Genomic DNA, 10193 nt, shown 5'->3' with positions numbered 1-10193 from the left:
TTTCACAAAAGCCTTTCAAATTCACATGCATCGAAATTTTAAACCCATTTTAAAGAATCATAACAATGATGAAAATTATATTTCTATTTTTTAAATTGAAAATGTCTGGGGTTTTTTTTTTTTAGTTTTATGAATTAAGTGCCAAGGAAAAGTGCTCATAATACAATGCTAAATACTTGAAAATCATTTACTCAAAGATATCTTAAATGAGAATTTCTAACCTGAATTTTTTCATCCAGGGAATCTTAAATCAGAAGCAGTAATAATAATCAAGAATACTTATATCCCACACAGGATTTTTGGTTACAAGTAAGCTGTAGGGTACTTAAGATGAAGTTAAACTGTTCAAGAAACTAACACCCAAAGGAATTAACAGAATTATTTTGCACAATATAACAATTTGGTTGTTGGCCAAAAATTAAAACCAAAATCATTATATCCCATGATAGTGCTCTTTGTACACGTCTAACTGTAAACTGGCGTCTTAGTTATGCCTGTGAACAGAAGAAGGTCCCTATAGCTTATGTAAACTATAAGACAGACAGTCTCCATGGACATGAAGGAAGAGAAAGGCATCTACAGCAAGTTTGTTACATTTTATCAAGTTACCTGCATGAACTTTCTTCAGAGGATCCCCCCCCACCATCTGGTGCATGGAAGATGAACCAAGGCCAGTCACTTGAACAAATTCTTTTTGAGAGATTTAATGAAAACTGAAGTCCACTGTTACTTAGAATTCTGGGAAAAGAGAATAAAAGTGAGAGCACACTAAGAAAGGACCACTGATTAAATCTCATAAAGAAGAACAGTATTATTTCCCCCAAATAAAAAAAGTTTGAAGGATTTTCTAAAGTTAATAGGTAGACGATTTTAAATGGGGAAAAACAAATTTGTGTGTGTATGCGTCTAGTTGATATGTGGAGTTTGCTACCAATGAAAATTATAAAATCAACGTGCTTACAATGGCTCATTTAGATACTTTCTTGAAAGGAAATTAAAAAGACTTCATTTTGAGGGTCCAAGACATCAACTGATAATCAGATGATCTTAGAGAAATGGCGTTCCTTTTGGAGTATTTTTCTGGCAGAGCCTCTCACCCTATCCTAAGAGCTGAAGCCGTGGCTTCTTATTCATCAGTCTTCACTGAAAGTCCACAGTGTATGTGTGAATTACTATGGCCAGATTTAGGGGAAACGTGACCATATAGGAGATAAACCCCCGGAACACAAGTTCATCTACACCAGTTCCGTGTGTTAGATACTGAAAGTAATTTGGATAAATTAAATCACGTTCAGTTCATTTTAGTAATGTTGCTTAATGAATATTCCTTTTGAACCATTTATTATACCACTGTTTCATTTTTTGTTGTTTTTGTCACCTATGTAAAACTAATAGAACATTAAAATGTCTTCCATTGGTATTGAATTCCTCCAGTTATTAATTCTCCCAATTAGAGACAAAATTTTAATATTTCATTTTCTCAGGATCACTCTATTTGATTTCTTTTTTTCTGCTAATAGGAAGTGGTAGACGTTAAAACTGAAATAACCTTCATAGAGTTCAAAAGAGTTACTTCCTCAAGAGGTAGATACATTCTGTTATCTTGACTTGTCTATAGTGACTAAGCGCCTAAAGAATTATTACCACATTTGTTTTGTAGTCAGTGAGATGAAGATATGATAACCAAGTGATTTAATTCTGAGCTCACTGGGTTCTGTAGTTAAACTCAGATCCCACCAGCATAGCTTCTTCTGTGGTGTGTGTGTGTGTGTGTGTGTGTGTGTTACAAAAGCAAGTACTTTGGTTTTGCTTACCATCTATTTGAGTAAAAATAGGTCTTTTTAAGTCACCTCACCAGTGAGTCCATCAAATGTGACATTAAAGATAATGAGACTTTGTTCTAATAATCATATGCAAACATTCAACTGAATCACATTAGAAGAGTACTCACTTCAGTGATGTACTGATTTTGCTTAAAACATTTCTCTATTTTTTTGGATTTTATTTATTTCTTTGAGAGAGAGAGCATGTGAGAGTGAGTGGGAGGAGTAGAAGAGGAGAGAGAACGAATCTGAAGCAGATTCACACGGAGCACAGAGCCCAATGTGGGATTCAGTCCCACGACTGCCATGAGATCATGACCTACGCTGAAACCAAGAGTTCAACCAAGGTCAAGCAAGTTGAGCTTAACCAACTAAGCCATCCAGGCGCCCCATAGTTAAAACATTTCTAGGACTCACATTTCAGTCACCTTCAGGGCTATGGTTTATTTCTCTCTCTCTTTTTTTTTTAAGGTTTTATTTTTTTATTTGACAGAGAGGTAGAGAGAGAGCACAAGTAGGCAGAGCGGCAGTCAGAGGGAGACGGAGAAGCAGGCTCTCCACTAAGCAGGGAGCTCAATGTGAGGCTCAATCCCAGGACCCTGGGATCATGACCTGAGCGGAAGGCAGACACTTAGCCGACTGAACCACCCAGGTGCCTGCCCCCTCATGGTTCATTTCTTTGAAGAAATTTAACAACTGCCCCTCTCCCACCATTAGAGATGGAATTGGTTTCTGGAAACAGACAAACATCATCCAAAGCCTAGGAGGGTCTAATGCTCACTATTATATTACCACTTTAGGTAAAAAAAAGAAATTTTGAGTACAAGCTACAAGATGGGCTTTCTGATAGGGCACGTAAATAAGTTCTGAAGATAAGTCTGGAAATGGTTGAAGCAGAATAGTATCAATAAATAAGTATAGGGCTTTCCAAGGTGATCATTTTAGTCTACAAGTACAAGTGAATTTAATGTGTCAGGAGGAAGGGAAGTGTAAGGAAAAGAAATAGGCTAAAGGCCCTGGGGTGAGGTGAAGGTCATCACCTTTGAGGAACTGAAAGGTCAGTCTGGCTAAAACAGAGTAAACAAGGGGAGTATGGAATGTCCTGAACCTAAAGAGAGAAGCAAGGGCCAGCCCCCTGTGGTTTTCCTTAGTAAAACGAAGTCACATACAACTTCATTCACGGTATTTGCCCTGTCCCCTAGTACCTCCTGTTTCACTACTTCTTTCACTGCTTTCTTTCTCTTATTGTGCTCAATCTCTAGAAATGCTAAACTGATAACATTTCTAGTGAGAACCCCTAGTTGTCTCGGTACTCAGGGTTTTTGACAAACCCATCCTCTCTGCTGGGCATACCTTTCCTCTTGTGCTTTATTACTCCGGCTAATATTTAGTCCAGCTGGCCCATTCCTGCCCACTCCACATCTCAGTTCAGATGCCTGCTCCCCGGGAAGACTGCTCTGAGCCCCATCACCTCCTTGAGGGCTCTAGAAAATCTCTGCTTATATACTCAGAAGTACAAGAAACAAAATTGTATTTTTCTGTAACTTATATTGTATTATGCATCCTTTTTATTGTGGGTTGGAAATTACATTTCGATAAATTTAGGGTCCTCTCTCTTCACCCAGCCTTTTTTCTGAGTTCCAGGGAGAAACATAATGCCTGGTTGCCAGGAGTAGGAGTGTGTGGGGGTGAAGCGTCTGATTCTTAAGGTCATCATCCTTCTCACTAGCTTCCACTACAACATCCACGCTCCCACGGGGCCTGAGGATATCAGCTTAATGATGACTCCTGAGTTGTGTATCAGCCTTAACCACAAGAAATCATTAGCTCTAGTTCTCTCTTAGCTGCTTTTGGGTCCCCAGTGGGTCAGATAATAAGGAGATCATTCTGCCCCTTCCTTTCCTAGCGTGGCCACAGTTCTCTCTGTGAGGCCACCTAGGACTCAGCTGTTTTTGTACCACTCTGGAGCATTTCATGATAAATTTAGATTGAATAAGCAGCCATTCTAATCTACAGGGACAAGAATTCCACATTATGTATATGCCACCAAATTCCACTCTAGTATAGAATATTGCCTTTTGACTTGGAATGTACCATAAATGATATCACATTTCCCCAAACCTAGTTCTGTCAGGAAACATTTAATAAAGCACATTTATTACTAAGAGAGCTAACAGCTTATTCTGTCTCTAGATATCAACCCAGTAAACGTGTATTGGTTTACATTATAATTTTTAGAATAAAAAGGAAAATGCAGGCTCTGTGGATCCCCTGTTTCCTCCAGGATCATGACCTGAGCCCAAGGCAGACACTTAACCAACTGAGCCACTCAGGTCTCCCTCATCAGCCTTTTAAAAGGGTTATGGAGTCCTCCAGATTTGTAGCTGACTGGCAGAAGTATGGGTAGACTGGGCATCTCATTTATGGCTGGTATCAAGGTGGGGGGCAGGCTTATGGGACTGAGCCTGGGAGTCTAGGCTAACTTTGGATAGTTAATGACATAATTGAATGGACTTATGGGACATCCAGTAGGTATTAGAGAATTGGAGAATTGATTGGGTAAAAACATGTCAATGAACTTCTCGAAGACAAAAATGGAAAGATATGTGACAAACCTCAAGGTATTTATTTAGACCTTGATCAGACCTTAGGATAAAAATACACATACTTGGCCTGCAAGTAACTCAGTGTGTATTTTGTAAGGGCAGAGATACATTGTCACTATCAGAAGGGGGAAAAGGATTGTATAGAAGCCAAGGAGAAAAGGAACTTCCCACAAAGAAGAAGGAAAACTGTCATGGGAAGAAATGCTAAATTCATGAAAAGATGATGGTACAGCCAAACCTCCCTTCGTGCTCTCCTGCCTAGGGCTGGCCACCGTCATCTGAGGGAGTGAGATATGTGAATTAGCAGGCCATGTATAATTGACATTAAAAAAAAAAAGTTTGAAATTACTACTTTGTCATTTAAATATATATGCATGACCCTTCTCAATCTCGGATAAATCCCCTCACAGTTAGACCTTCCGAAAGCATTTCACTCATGTCCCATCCCTGACTTGGCATGGATGACAACCATTGTCTGCTTAAAACTCTTCAAAGATTTCCATTTGCACTGGGTAGGGTTCAAAGTCTTCTCCCAGCCCACGCATCCTGCATAACGAGGCCTCTGCCTGATTCTCCAGACACGCACTCCTTTCCTGACTTCACTCCTTCTGCCCCTGCCAGATGGAACTTTCTTCTGTTCCTAGACCCCACTGATTGCTCTTTAGCTCAGAGCCTTCCCACAGGCTAAGTCGGCTCCAGGTCCATCCCTCCTCATCTGCCCCCACTTCACTCCCTCTACCCATCTCTCCTTCAAGGTTCCTTCTTCCTAGACACTTTCTCTGATCTCCCAGTTTAAATTCCATTGTCCTACTGTACTCAGATTGTACTCAGTACTTTTTCTTCCTAACACCTACTAGAGTGTGTTGTGATGCATTTGTTAGGCTTACTGTGGTTTTAATTTCTACTTCCCCCTAGTTCTTTGTGAGCAGAAACTGTGTTGTTCACCAATGTATGTCCAGTGCCAAGCACACACTGCCTGGTGCAGAAGACATCCTCTACATATTTCTTTAAAATATGGACTGAGGGGCTCCAGGGTGCCTGGGTGGCTCTGTTGGTTCAGTGTCTGACTCTTGATTTGAGCTCAGATCATGATCTAAGGGTCGTGAGACAGAGCTCCGTGTCGGCTCTGCACTGGGCCTGGAGCCTGCTTGAGATTCTCTCTCCCCCTCTGCCCTACCCCCCACTCATGCACACACACTCTCTCTCTAAAAAAAATAAAAATAAAATAAAGGCTGAAGTAGTTAGAAAGGGTACCAGGAACAATATAGAACTTAGCTGGACCTTAAAGGGCAAAGAGATGCCTCCTTCTCAAATGCGGTGGTAACATTCAAATACTTGGTGAAAGGACAGAAACTTTCAATGATAAGATGAGAAAGTTCTGAGTATCTAAAGGACAGCATCCTGACTACAGCTGACAGTACTGTATTATGCACTTGACATTCAATAGAGTAGATCTTAAACACCCTCGCCACACCCAAATAAAAGGTAATGATGTGAGAGGATGTATCAGTTAGATTATGGTAAATATTTTACAATGCATATCAAATCATTATGTCGTACATGCGATATACAATTCTGTTTGTCAATTACGTCTCAATGAAAATGGAAAAAATAAAATAAAACAAGGCAAGGATAACAGGTAAAAAAGAAACCAAGTAACCGAGCCAAGAAAACAGTGCGGGAGCAGTCCTGAAGGCTCCCTGAGGTGCTAGGATTAACCTGTTACTTGCTGGATCTTGAGTTCCTAGAGGATGGGGCAGGCTACCAGAATGGGAAGGGTCCTGGGGCCTTTGGCACACAAGCTATTTGCCTACAAGTACAAACATATTTCTGTATTTTAAAAACTGGCACGGTGGCACAGAAGCACCAGGTTGAATCACTGTTCTGAGCAGGAGAGAGCTCAGAGCTCTCCAGCAAAGGTGGTGCTGAGAGGCTTGAAAACTCATGGTTGACAAGGAGACCACCCAGTCATGTGACGGTAAGACAGGCAGGACTGGATGGGGAAACTGGAGCAGTGGCTTTGCCCCCACGCAGGCTGAGCGGAGCTTCAGTGACCACGCACACAACAGGGAGGATCCGTGAGAAAACCAATGGCAACTCCTTTGACCCTGTTCGCGAAGGGGCAGATGTTGTTTTAGTAATAGTAGTATCACCGGCATCATTGCCATCAGGAACACCACTGGACAAAAGAACCTGGGATCCAGCTCTGTACTGCCACTTTCTCTGTGACCATGGACAAGTCAACCACTCTGATCAAAATTTTGAGTATATGAAAAATGTGAATTTTTTTCTGGGGAACAGGCCCATATTTTTATCAGATTCTCAAAAAGAGTCAGAAACTACTGATTTTCAGGGTGTCTGGATGGCTTATTAGGTTAAGCATCTGTCTTCAGTCATGATCCTAGGTTGTTTTTTTCTTTTTTTAAAGATGTTATTTATTTATTTGTCAGAGAGAGAGAGAGAGAGCACAAGCAGGAGGAGTGGCAGGCAGAGAGAGATGTAGGCTCCCCGCTGAGTAAGGAGCCCCCTGTGGGTCTTAGCCAAAGGCAGACACTTAACCATCTGAGCCACCCAGGTGCCCCAATAAATAAAATCTTTAAAAAAAAAAAAAACTATTGATTTTCAAATTCTACATTTTCTTTTCTTTTTTTTTCTTTTTTAAGATTTTATTTATTTGACAGAGAGAGACACAGTGAGAGGGGGAACACAAACAGTGGAAGTGGAGAGGGAGAAGCAGGTTTCCTTGCAAGCAGGGAGCCTAATGTGGGGGCTCCCAGGACCCTGGGATCATGACCTGAGCCAAAAGCAGATGCTTAACGACTGAGCCACTCAGGAGCCCCTAAATTCTACATTCTCGAAAAGCTTACTATTCACTTCAAATATCCAGAAACAAATGGTCTCAGCTGATATTAGGGTAAATGATATCTATTAATCACTATTTTGTTGCCCTTTATTCTAAAGGCCACCAAATTTATTTTGTATTTCCCTCAGGAAATATGCGTTACTTCATTTTTTCAAACATTGCACTCAAGAGTATTATTTGAATATAAATCACAAGACACACTTATTTCCAAATTTTAAACCTTTATTTCAAATACTTAAGCGTAAAATTGTTAACAATAACCATAATATTAATAAGAAGAAAAAATATTAAAATATGAAAGTAAGTATGAAACACATACTTTATTTAATTTCAAAACATTTGACATGGAAACACAGGTCACCAACATCGAATAAATGCCATTGCATCCTGGTAGCTGAACGTTCCCTAAAACACAAAAAAGAAGGCTCTCAGGAGCCATTAAGCAAACTTTATGATTATTTGTTAAGAAAACAAACCATAGGGCGGTTCTGCACAAAAAATCTTACGAAAAATGATTTCCAAGGTGTATTTATGTAGATTACTATAGTTAAAGAAAAATAAAATAAAAGAGAACAAAATATCCACCCTTACTTAAAATATCTTAACAGTACAAGAATGGAGCATCGCTCACACAAAAACTGAAGAGACATACATTATCCGCACTCAGAAATCCCTCCCATCACTTGGTGATTTGCTCCTCCCAAACACCACTGGTGCCGTCTCCTGGTTGTGCAGAATTTGAATTCTATTTGATATAATGCGAGACCTGCATACTCAACCAACAAAATCTTTATCTTCATCTATTGTGTGAAAACAAATTGAGGCAAAACTACATTCCAGCTCACCTGGAAGAAGGTATCTTTTCTCCTGCTCTGGCATCTCAGTGCTTGTTTATGAATCCCAGAGCACTTTCTGACCTCCCCTGGACCATTCCTCAGTTTTCATCAGCCATTATACTGGTCCCTGCAGTGTGCCTCCGTGGGTTGGCAGGAAAACTTGTAGAATCAGGTTTCACGGGAGGAAAATACATTGCCCTTCTGAAGCCCCAGCCTATACTCCAAAAAAAAAAAAGCTCTATCCTGTGTGGTTAATTTCCCTGGAGTATGTGACCACATTTACAATGGGCATTGTCAAAAATAAAACCCGAGAATAAAACCAGACCTTGGGTATTGCAATCTCAACAAGGAGGGCTAACACAACCATAGGCAGCATTTCAACATCCTGAAATGTTTGCGGCCAGATGTTCCTGGGGCTTATCAAAACGGCATTTGATTAAGAGATTATTGCGAAGGTTGTTTTATAAATCATACAGTGTGCCATATGCATTCAAAATAGTTCCTACAATGCTAGAAAAGGAGAATTTAATACCGGAAAGTATTTACAGTGCTACCAATCAGGCAACAGAGTGGAAACGGGGCACGAGGGCGGGGGGGGGGGTGGTCTACAAATAACCAGCACCAGCATGCTTCGGGAAATGAGTGATTACATGAATTTAGCTGTTTATTAGTGCAGAGACATGCTGTAAGGATTAAATGAGAGGAAAGGAAGGGGTGGCCCAGAAGCCCATTAGTTTGCCAAATACAAAACTTGACATTTTCGAGAAAAATACAATTAAAATGTGTATATATTTTTGACAACTAAATTACAAATGTCTTTGTAATTTCTATATATGTTGTATATAAAAAGCAAGGGAAACTGCTGTATTTTTTAATGGAAAATGGGGGGTTCAATCCCTGCAAAAGCACCAAATGCATATCATTTAGGATAATGCCTCTGACACACGTTTGACAACTAAATTACACAGCTCTTTGATATACTGTGTATGAATAGTGGCAATTATGGCCAATAAAATCAAAGAAAGAAAAAAAACTAATTAACACTAACATATCATTATGACTCACTAGCATATAAAATCCTATGCCTGCTCTAAATTGCCAGCAATTGGCAATTCCCAAATTTCTAAGGATGAACACAATAGTCTCCAAATAACTGGAGACACCCCGGATTTTGGGGGGCTCTCAGGAGCTTTCCCATCACTTTCTCCTATCAAAAGGCCCAAAGCACAGTAATGACTTATCCAACCCACCATCCCCACTCCCAAGAATTGTAAACTGCAGTGATTAGTTTGGGATCCTAAGTGAATTATGACACTGCCTTATTTAAAAAAAAAAAAAAAAAAAAAGATGGTGGTTAATTTTTTTTAGTAGAAAGAGTATGGAATTTGGAGACAAAAGGCCGGAGCTCAAATTCCAGATTAGACATTTATTATCACTGTAACTCTGGACAGATTATTTAACTCTCCCTCAAGTGAAAATAGTAACAATGTCTACCCTCACAGAGTTGTTGTGAGGAGAAACTAAGCAAAATGAATGTGAAAATATTTAAAAATGAGGGAAAAAACACTCTACAAATGTTAACTCTTCCTCTGTGCTATGAACAGGCTTCATCTAAATTTAGCAGGTGAGAAAAGTAACAAAAGTATCCTGCTCCAAAAATCTGAATGCACTGAAAGTAAACTGATCTTAATAGAAAGAGTAACACACTTCAAAGGGAAAGACTCCATGAAATCTGGATTTAGTAAAACTGACCCAGGTTTCACATGGAGAAAAATCTGGCAGAAATTTTCGGTAAGACATTAAACTTGTTTTTACACAGTGAGTCAACCCAGATCTTAAAAGCCTCTGTGGCTTTAAGATTCTATACGAGCATCAGAGATGCTAAATTAATTGAAATTAAAAAGCAAAAATAAAAATCATACTTGGCTACCGACAGCTAAGTAAAAATGAATTATCAGAAGATTTAATAAATAACTGTAGATAACAGTTTTATTCTTCCAACTTTATTACTGAAAAAAGTCATAGTCACAGATGACCTCCTAAACTCTTAAGGTCACTCCATGGT

The sequence above is a fragment of the Neovison vison genome, chromosome 7 (genome assembly GCF_020171115.1).
Source record: "Neovison vison isolate M4711 chromosome 7, ASM_NN_V1, whole genome shotgun sequence".
NCBI lineage: Eukaryota > Metazoa > Chordata > Mammalia > Carnivora > Mustelidae > Neogale > Neogale vison.
The sequence above is the reverse complement of the archived record's forward strand: the minus strand, read 5'-3'. Positions refer to the sequence as shown.